This window comes from Halyomorpha halys, unplaced genomic scaffold (assembly GCF_000696795.3).
Source record: "Halyomorpha halys isolate HHAL.00 unplaced genomic scaffold, Hhal_1.1 Scaffold224.1, whole genome shotgun sequence".
Taxonomy (NCBI): Eukaryota; Metazoa; Arthropoda; class Insecta; order Hemiptera; family Pentatomidae; genus Halyomorpha; species Halyomorpha halys.
Window position 1 is genome coordinate 763,762 of NW_027111010.1, and position 11,290 is coordinate 775,051.

An 11,290-nucleotide genomic window follows, 5' to 3' on the forward strand; every position below is an offset into this window, starting at 1 on the left:
GAGGCCATTTCCTCTTATATAACACTTATGTTGTATTGGAGGTCTTGGTTATTGGAAGCCAGCAAAACCAGGTCATTCTCAAAAGCCAACGCAGAAATTTTTATGGGTTGCAAGTTCCTTTGTCCTAAGTGAAACTGTCTCATTCTAAGTTTAGCTTTCTTTATTGCTTTATCGAGGACTACTATAAAGATCAGTGGGATCAAGCAACAACCTTGACGAATATCTGATTTTGTCTTGAATTTCTGTGATATGTGGTTCCTTGTTCCAACTACATTCCTGATTTTATTATAAAGACTCATCACTGCCAAAGCCGTTCCACGATCAATGGCTCTATCTGACAGTCTTCCTTTCTCACCCTGTCGAAAGCCTTTTGAAGGTCCACAAAGCAAATCGAAAGTTCTTTAATCGCTGTTCTCAGAAACCACATTGTTCTTCCGAGCTGACTTTCGACCAATGTTCTTATCCTTATCTCCAATACTCTAGAGTACACTTTACTGGGTATGCTAAGAAGAGAAATTCTTCCGTGGTTACCACACCCCCGATTGTCCCCTTTCTTATAAGTAGGAACGATCGCTGCAACTTCCCACTCCTTAGGAATTCTCCATTATTTGCAAATGAGATTCATAAGATGGAGGAACATCTCTTGGCCTTTACTACCCATATATTTGATCATTTCGGGAACGATCTCGTCAATACCTCCTGCTTTGCCCAGTTTGACTCTCTTGAAGTTCTTCTTCACTGATGCAGTCGTCTTCGACCCAAACCTCCTCTGGATCCCTCTGGATTCCTCTGGATCTCACCGAGCTCTACATCTCTTCCCTCTAGCAGGTCAGAAATACTGTCTCCACCTTTCCATGATGAGTTCATCACGCCAGATAATATCTCTATTTCTATCCTTAATTCCCTTCAGAGAAGTTGGTCGTTCCCCTCTCATTCCTAAAGAAGACCTTCTGGTTTTCTTTAGAATTTTCCTGGAGCTTCCGGCCAAAATCTTCCCATGATTTCTTTTTCGCTTCTAGTACTTTTAATTTAGTTTCTTTCCTTGTTCCAATCCTTGTACAATTGGTGAGCAGCGGGAGTTTTCAGGCTCAAATGGTTCTTCCAATTTTCCTTCTTTTCTTGGGTCGCTTCTTTCACATCTCCTGTCAACCAGGCAGTTCTTCTGGGGCTAGAGCTTCTCTTCTCGCCACAGACCAATTTCGAGGCATTAAGGAGAATCCTCCTAAAAGCCGTCCTTGCTCGTGTCGATTTCATCACTATCCCAAGGTCTGCGTTAGTCTGAAGCCATTTTTTCTACCTCTTCCAGAAAAAAGGTCGCCATTTCCTTCTGTTTTAAGCGGTATGATTTGATTACCCGTTTTTGAGATTATTGCGTCTTTTTCTTGGCTTTGTATCTTTCCATATTATATTTGCTATTAATAAATAATGATCACTTCCGATTTCAAATCTTCCTTTGATACTGTATTTCTCGCATTTCCTCTCTTTTTACCAGAATAAAATCTATAATAGATTTTTTCGTTTCTTTCTTGCTCCTCTCTGGTATATTTATGACATTCTTAAAGCGGAAAGAGTGTATTCATTATAACCAGGTTGTTTGACACACGGAAGTTTCTTTCTTTTCCCGTTGTCGTAATTGAACTCTTCTCCATGTCTTCCTAAGGTTCCCGGCCACCCCCTGTATCTAAAGGAGGTTTCCTATATCACTATGATAATTTATCGTAGTAAAAAACTATAATTATTTAAAAAACAACCTGTAAACATTATATCAATGAAACAGAAATCTTTTTAAGTCTCTAAGCATAACACCCGAAATTCATTTGTGGAAGCTCACTAACCAATGTAAACTGACTACCGTCATTTGGAGTTTAATAATTAATAACATAATTTAGGACTATAAACCTTAAGGAAATAAAATGATACCCGTCCTACTAGCATACAGCTTCAAAATAGATAATTTTTGCTATGATAAATTTAAAATCTTATTTCTTTATTTAATCAATTTATTATTGATATTTACAAGTGTATTAAATATATACAATGAGTAAATGCATAACAATTAAAAATCAAAGACTCTTTGTCCCAGTCATTATCTGATGAACTAGTAATTACACAAATATTTTTTGATTTTTGTCTGTTACAAAGTAGTCAAATGTGCTTAGAAATAAATTGGTGTACGCGTCCGGAGTGGAGCGGTTTATACTAGAGGGTCAAAATGTAATAAATATGTACCTTGTAGGCACAGACTTTAATAATATGGATATATATATATATATATATATATATATATATATATATATATATAAATAATATGTTAATTTATTAACAAACTTTGATTGTGATGCTATAAAATTAATGAGAATTAAAATTCATATGACAAAATATTTATCTTGGGGTTTCCCAGGCAGACTCACATCTCGCTTTGAAATCCCGAGTTAAGGTGACTATCTAACCTTCCGAAGGCAATACCTCCAAGGGGTTTTCCTATACCAAGTCTTTAAAATAAAAAATAAAACTATTCATACCCTTCAACTCCTCACTACACCTTCATTCATCTATTAATTTAACACCAAATACCACTCGACTAATCTGTACATAACCTCCCACATAACCTCATGTGGTTGCACGTATGACGAAGTATGCTGAAGTACTTACTCTCTTCCTATCTCTATTCAATAATCCTCATCCATTCTATCCATTCAACAACTCCTATTCCTTCACTTACAATATAACCAAACCTCCGCGTCAATGTGAACAATGTAAACAGCCATATATTGATTTCCATTAAAATTTGTAGCCTAAGCTTTTTAATTTTTATCTGCATTCTGAAAATTTCTTAATGTTTGCCAGACAATTAATCTTAATGCATAAACTATGTATTTATTCTTAGGACATTAGTCCCAGTATATCACTTTTTAAATTTATCTTGATATATAGGGATATAGCTATATAGAGGTACTCTTTAAGTTCTAGTGCATAAGCTTTATACAGAAAAAACCTGATGTTGGCAGAACGCTGAATGATTTGAACAAACTTTAGCATGAGACACTTATGACTTTAGACTTGAAATGTTTCAGGAACAATCATAAAACAGTTCATTGATTTTCTAATGATTAACTTGAACAGAAATAAACGGTTTGCGTTACGTTCATTTATATCTATATATGACAGTAGAATGAACTGAGCAAAGCCTCCTTACTTTATAAAATGCAATGTATGGGCTAGAGGTAGAATATGTCGATGATAAATAAATGAATTTCTGTTTGCTGGTGGGTAAAGAAGAAGGTTAAGGTTTTGGCTAGGAGGAGATAGGGGGGAGTATTAATGTCATACTGACGTATCGAGGAGGGATCTCTAATAGCTCCAATAACTTGCTAGGGTTTATGTATACCTCAACCCCTAACAGCATCCATCTCTTTGCTAGCCAAATTGCCTCCGATACTTCACCTCATTCCCATATCACTCCACTTCATCTATCATTCCCGTTTCTAACTCTTCGGCATTTCAAGTACGTTTCTAGCCAAAAGCAAATCAACAATGAACCGATCAATGGAACATCCTGTAGACCTCCCTCTATAAGGAAGAGTGCCTCTTAGAGGCTCAAATACCCCCTGTCGGTAAGGGTTGCTTTCAAGTCTATTTATGCACGAATTCGCCAAAACTTCAACTAGTAAATATTATATTGGAAACTATATTATTAGCACTTAGAATTAAATAAATTTTATTAATACATTAATAGACAAATACTACTGTACGAATAAAGAAAATTCATTAAAAAAATTGGCTATGTGGTATTTTCAAAAATTAAAAATTGAAATATTTTGGTTTTCACCAGGCCTGAGGATAATTTACAATTTCCACAAAAAGAAAATGGTATCCAAAGATCATCACATTATAATAATTTTATAACTAATTATATTGTAATGATTAACGATATTCTGCTTATCGTGAGCTCTATAGTTTATTTTTTTTATTATTACTTTTTTGATAATAATAAAAAAAATATACCGTTGGTTTATATATTTTCTGTATTTTATGTTTCAGGTTTTCGTTTATACTTGTAACATGTATATTAGGAGAAATCATTATTTTTAGTCTGATTTTTTATCAATTTTTATCAAAACTTAGTCACCTTTTATGTTTTATGATATGACATATTTTTTTGTTTTATTTGTTCTAATTTTATTTTATATATTCTGCTATCTGTTATTCATTTTTATCTTTTCAAATGATAGTATATGATTTCATTTTTATTTTGTCTTTTACTCGAAAGCCTAATTTTGACGCCTCTAATATTATTCTAAAGGTATCAGTCCCAGAATAAATAAAAAGTATTATTATTGTCATTCATATGACTGCCCTAAAGTAATATTCGGTTTTTCGTTTGAATAAATGTGACTCCTATTTTCATATGACCCTAAAAAAAATTTTTTTACTCCATTTAGGTGCTAAATAAATGTTGACGAAAATTCAACATTTTTTTTTTTACTGAGGTAGAAAAGGTGGTTGGTTGGATGTTTCACAATATGTCAAAAAAAAAAAATTGATCGAAAAAAACCTTAAAATAAAACAGGAAAATTATATAACCTGCAAGTTCTAAATGAGAGGTGGTTTTCACGCCTTTTTCTAATTTTAGCTACTTTTTTAAATAATTCTCGATTTAACTATCTTGAAGTCTGCTAATTATGTTTTAAGCAAATATTACTAAAGTTATATAGGGCCGTTGCTTATTGTGGGTTTTAGTGGGGCGTGTTTGCCGGGAAGGGTTGCCTTCTAATATTTTTAAATTACGATCTTTGCTATTTTGGTATTGTGACATATTGTACATTGATCAGCATACTAGTTAAAGATATGTTTAATTTGTTTCCATTTGGAAAATTATTAAAAAAAAATTAAACATCCATTTTTAATAGAAAAACCGGTTTGCACTAATTCATTCATAATCCTTTTTGATTAACAATTGAATAGACAAATATTAAAACCGAACTATTTCGATTCTATGACCATTACTACTATAAGTGATTCATCAGGAATAGAAAAAAGAAATAGAAAAATACCAACATTTTTTTAACAGTAAAAAGTTAAAATTATGTAAAATACCCTTAATAATAGGAATACTAATTTTATTACCTCTCCTGGAAAGGTGTATCCATGGATCTTGTGCTCTGAGCCTTGTTGGTTGACAGTCCCATAATGGATGTATAACTCTTCAAACTGGTAGCGGTACGCAAGTGGACCTCCGGTAATGTTAATGTGGTTCTTGGTGTCTTTGTCCACCCTGAAGACCAGGCTTTGTCCGGTGTTGTGCAAAGTCCCACTAACCTGAGAGAAAAAAAAAGTAACTCTGGTGTGAAGAAAATACATATAATTTATGGAGACTCAATTAATCACTGCATTCTCAAAATGGGCACAATTAATTTAAGTCATTCTATTAGGGATTTTTAAATAACTACTTTTTGGTTATTAATTCCTATATATACATAATATTGCTCAAAACTAGAATTAGACGTTCCACTCCTATGTTCTATGGCTGACAGAATAAACCAAGAGTAACACTAGATACTATAAACGTGTCGTGTGTTAGCCCTCATACTCTCTCACTTTAAATGTGTTCTTATTCAGCGGCGACATTCGTGAAAATTATAGGAAACTTATATTTAAATTTTGTACAGTTAAAGTCTAAATTTCCAATTTTATTTAACTTGCAAGTTTTTGGAACAATTTACTCAAAATTTCACTATTTATATATTTAATTCCAAAATGTACGCAAGTTTCCAAACAGCCTGGTGACAATAACATATTAATTTTTTCATTATTAATATATCGCCGTTTTTCTTTTAAGTAGAATATCTGACTTAGAAAAAAAAATTATATTTGCCACTAAGCAAAATAATGCAGCTATATATATTTTTTCCTGTCAAAAAAGATTAACTCGCTGTTAGAAAAAAAAAAAACCTGAAGATTTGTTTCTGAAACTTTGAACTAGATTGTCTGAAAGGTCACACTGACGCAGCTTACACTCAACATGTTATTATAAAAATTTATGTGAATTTAAAAAAAAAAAATCTGACGAGTGGCTTTTGATGAGTTGAGTATAAATTCACAGGAAACCTCTATAAATTATATAATGCTTAAAAATCAATGTAAAAACATAGCTATACTCTGAGGAAGAAAATCCACAGTGTAAGCATATATGAAGTACATATCAGTATACAGATGTTCTATGTGATATTTATTAAGGTACCTTGGGCTTGTCGACAACTATGTGCCTCAAAAAGGGGTCGTAGAGCAACTTGTGAGGTTCTACATTTATTGGCGATTGTCTTCTACCTTTGTTGCACAAGCTCCATTCGGGGTTAATCCTCCCCCAGTATTCCGGACCTGTAACCCAAAAAAATATATATAGATTAAATTTTTTCAATTTATATTGACTCAGAACAATATAATATAAACCTGTTAGATGCAACATTGCATCTCAGAAATTAATTGTACATTATGTATAAATATTGATGTGTAATAGTTATGTAGAGGAAGTGTGGTCAAGATCATGGTTTAACCCAAATGTTTCAACTACATGCTATGTACGTAGTCGTGAGATATATTTTGGAGGAAATTAATTCTTTTTTCTTTATTTGTCATTTAGTATATTTGTCATATAAAACTAATTTTTATGAATTATTAATTATCTTTCTAATTTTTTTTTGTTATTTCTTATTCATTGTAAAAAAAAAATTCATTATTTTTTATGATCATTTTGCGTTTTTATTATATTTATTTTTTTGGAATTCCCTATCAAACTATAATACGCAGAAAATTTGAGATATGATACAAAATAAAATTGTTTTTAAAAAGCATTGGTACTGTTAGAAATTTATTGACATAAGATTCCTGCTACATTTTTTCATTTAATTTTCGTTAACATTATAATTATTATTATTATAAGTAAAAAGAAAAGGAAATAAATATTAATTTTCATGAGTATACATCAATGGAGTTAAACAAGGTTAAAAGAAAAATTAACAAAAACTTTTATTTCTCTTTGCCTCTTCCAAGAAATTCTGTGAGAGATGATTACATTTCCCTCCGAGTTGTTTAGACGATCCTTCACAATTTCCAGTCCAACCTGTGGATTCAAACTCCATTAATGCAATGCATATTTCAAAAGGAAACTTTCGTTGAGAATGCAAACTCATGACCGACCGTTATTAATTTATCGCAGCTGAAACACAAGCACACATTCCGTAAATCAGTCCATGCCAGGCAATATTAGCTCTTTCTACGTTCATTTTAAATTCAGTATGTTCAGTTCACAGTCTTGGTAAGCAAATATAGAACGTTGTCAAAAAGGAAATATATTTAAAAATAGGTCCTCTCCTATTTTTGTGTGAAAAATTGAATTCATTCTGTGAAACTGTAATTATAGCTAAAAAAAATTTTTTTTTTGTATGTGTGTGTGTTATCAATTTATTGGTTGGACGCTTTATTATTTTACTGATTTACTACTATCATAATCTGGGATATTTCTAGTTTTATGTTGGAAACTACAAATTTGGCGCCCAATTGTACAATTTATAAAGAGACTATCTCTTTACAATCAAGTTTTATATTTTTTGAGGAAGACATATATAGGTTTAAATATTTATACTTTTATTCATCTACAAATATATATTAAAGAAAAGTATAGTGATCATGAAAAATCATTAATCGGTTAAAGGACTTAAGGAGGAAAACACACCTAAATGACTTTTGAGTCCAGATAGAAAAAATAAAGTTTCACAAAACCTACGTGTTCATTCTTATTGTGAACAATGAGCGGACCGTTGTTTATAAATTAATAAGCATTAATTTTAACAATCAAAATAATGTGGATTCATTTTTTGTGTATTCACTTTTAAGTATCGCCTTTATGTTAATATAACAACAAATTTATGTCCAATGCTTTTGTGACTTATAAACCATTGAATGAAACATAAATAAACAAAACAAGAATCGTCCTACTAAATTGTGGAATTATTCCTTAATTATTTTTTCCCTTTTAATACGCGTTACATTAGGTAATACAAGTAACTTATTTTTAAGTAAATGAACGGAGTTTGGGTACGACAATAAACACTACTTACATGTTTATAATTTTTTTTTAAATTAACAAAGTGCTTTAGCTTTAGCATAATGTCATTTTAATAAAATAACGATTTTTAGAATACTGGAGCTCTACAATTTTCTTCAATAATAGGAAGCATCCTAGAGCTGAGACAAAGTTAGATACAAGAACTTCAACTTAACAAGCGAATTACGCTGAAGGCAGTTGTAACAATGAAACAACTCCCTGCGATCATTCAGACTACTTCAACACCTTCCCTACAAACTCACTTGTTATTGTTGATCGAGAGCAATCAAATGATTGAATTCATTTCTCATTCTAATATGTTTATAACAATAAGTAAGTATTACAGTAATATTATATTTTGTACAATTTTGCACACTCTAAGAATATTTTTTAATCTTAAAATACTAAAATAAAAAAAAAGTATATTAACAAGTCTGGAGTTAAATTCAATTCGACTTTTAAAAAAATCCCTCGTAAAATAAAAAATAAAAACCAATAAATTAAAAAAAAATCAGAGGAGGGTAGCTCAGAGTGTAAATAGCTATAATACTAACTCCGAGGACCCGGGGTTGGAATTAAGTTGTGGTAGATAGTTATTTATTCTGTTACTGTAGCCCTTAGTCAACCCTGTTGGTTCAAGAACCCTCCGGAGTATAACCGTTGGTTAAAAAACAGTACTTCTTTACAAAGTACAGAAACTATGGCCTTTCATGAAATGTAGCAATTCACATTATTATTATAACAATGTTACGAAAAGAAAAGGAACCATGGGATTCAGCTTCTGTAAGATTGATTAATTTTCCACTTTTAGGTTATTTTTTTTGAAAAACGAAACTTTTTTTATTTTATTTTTAATGAGTTTATCAAAAAAATTCTGAAAATAAATTAATAATAAATTTTTCTATCGATGAAATCAGCTTGTAATATTGACTCTCCCCCCCGATATTTCGGTCCTAAGATCCTTTTCCCAAGCGATTAGGTATGAAATTACTTTGCTTTCTTATTTAATTTTGTATTTTTGTTGTTTATATCCACTTATTGATTCAAAAGCCTTCCGACATTGATTTTAAGTTTTAAAACTTTTTTTGAGGTATGTCACATTAATTAATTGGAACTTTGTAGTGTAGGTAGCTACATTTTGTAGTGTTTCATTGAATGTACTGTAACTAGTTCCTTTATCGTTACTATAAATGGTATCGTTACCATTTATTCCTCCGCATTTAGAATCATAATAAAAACATTTTTACAACATGGTAATGTCAAGTCACTCTTCAGGAATGTATTATCATTTTTTTAAAAGTTATATCTTCAAAAGGAATAGTTTGATATCTAATTTGAACTTATGAATGAAAAAGTACTCTTTCTTGTTTTATTTATTTTTTTTTTTTTAGGAAAAATTACTTTTGTTTTGCTTGTAGAGTCCATATTACCCTCACCAGAAAAAATCTACACCACTTTGATATTTTTTAAAAATGATTGAACATTAGGTAACTAAAAACTAAAAATAACCATTAATATACTACATTAATATGCAATCCACCCAGATAATAAATTTAAATTTAAATCGAGTAGGAGAGCTATATTCACTGGAAAAAAATGGAGTTCCCTGCTCTACATTCATAACCAAAACATAAATTCAAAGCAAAAATCAATCAGTCTGAATGTAATTCCTATAAACAAAAAAGTATAAAATGAAAACTTGAGCAGCAAATGAACTATGAACCCAATACTACATTTTATTTTTAGTGTTATTGTCTTATTATAAACTAATGATAGTTTCGAAGTTTTTAGCACAGAATTTATAATTATTTTTTTTAATATGATATGTATTTTACACCTGTAACGATAAATACAATAAAAAATTAAGATACAATATGTAGAAGAGGGTAAGGGTAGGCATAAGACCTGTTCCAGTGGTGTATCATCCTTACATTAAACCAAACTATCATGTCGGACAAAAAGGTCTCTCATCCTACTCCTTTTTAGCCTCAACTGAGTCACATCAGGAATGTCATTTGTGACAATTTGTTTTGCAACTTTATTTAAATGTACATGTAAGTTGTCGTGGAACCGTCTGCGAGTCATATAAAAGTAATTCGTTAAAGTCGGAATGCATAGGTCGGTGTGAAATTCTCGTTTAAAAGGTTAAGTGTTTCATTCGTTATCGTTATTGGAACATTTATGTTTTCTAAATGTAGGTATGCTTTTAGCAATACTATATATTTGGCAAGATTAAATCCATATAGGTTTTATTAAATAATTATACTCGTTAAGTTTCTGTCTGAGGGGTAATTTTGAACGTTTGTGTCGTATGGAACATAATCCTTTACGTTTTAACGTCTGGACCCCATGTTAACTTTCAAAAAACAAAACAACCAAAGTATGATACCATATTAGTTTGTGGTAACGGTTGACTTAACAAATATCCAATTCTTTAAAAATTTAATGGTTTTTATAATTCATTTTTTCCCATCCTCTACACTGTCTATACAGCTGATATTCCAACCATTCCTAACTCTATCCTCACCACGTATGCCAATGACACATGTATGCTCGCCGTTAATAATAACCCATTAATTTTATCCCAAAATCTCCAATCCCATATCACAGCCCTCGAAGAATGACATCATAATTGGAGGATTAAGATAAATCCCAACAAATCCCATCAAATCACCTTTACACATCGTCGTAAACCTACTGACTGCCCTACAGTGCCCCCGGTCGAACAGATCCGCTACCTTGGACTACATTTGGACAAACGATTAACCTGGAATCCTCACACCAGACTGTACCAAACTGCACGTCGATTTCGACTATTACATCACTTACTAGACAAACGGTCTAAACTTCCTACACATTACAAAAGACTGATCTACATGACTGTAATAAGACCAATCTGGACATATGGAGTTGAGCTTTGGGGCTCCACTAAACCTTCGAATTCCTCTCGTATTCAATCCTTACAATCCAAAATCCTTCGTAAAATTCTCAATGTTCCTTACTTTGTCACAAATAAAATCATACATAAAGACCTTAATGTTCCCTATGTAACCGATCTAGCCCGAACCAGATATCACTCTTTCCATTATAAACTCTCTAACCACTCAAACCCCCTAGTTTCTAATCTTGTATCCTCTTCCATTCCTGACAATCCTCCGAGGCGTCTGAAAAGAAGATGACCACGAG